This window comes from Trypanosoma equiperdum (assembly GCF_001457755.1).
Source record: "Trypanosoma equiperdum strain OVI genome assembly, contig: ctg_523, whole genome shotgun sequence".
NCBI classification, from domain to species: Eukaryota; Euglenozoa; class Kinetoplastea; order Trypanosomatida; family Trypanosomatidae; genus Trypanosoma; species Trypanosoma equiperdum.
The window spans coordinates 1405-1667 of record NW_027124447.1 but is presented as its reverse complement, the minus strand read 5'-3'; positions in this window follow the sequence as shown (position 1 = coordinate 1667).

The following is a 263-nucleotide window of genomic DNA, read 5'->3' as shown; positions in this document are numbered from 1 at the left end:
AAATTTACCGATATCATTAAGCTTATATTATAGGGAAAGAGCAAAAAAACTTGACGTGGAAATTCGAGACTCCACTGGTAACCTCAAAACTTTTTTTACTGATGCGAATAGCAAATGAAAACATAAAATGCTTTAATACTGATAAGTATGCAAGCAAAACTTACGGGGTAGTGGGATTTGAGGAAGCCAAGTTAATTGGGAACAAATCGCAAAAGCATGCAAATACAAAAGAAGTAATTAACGAGCATAGCTTATTTATCGAA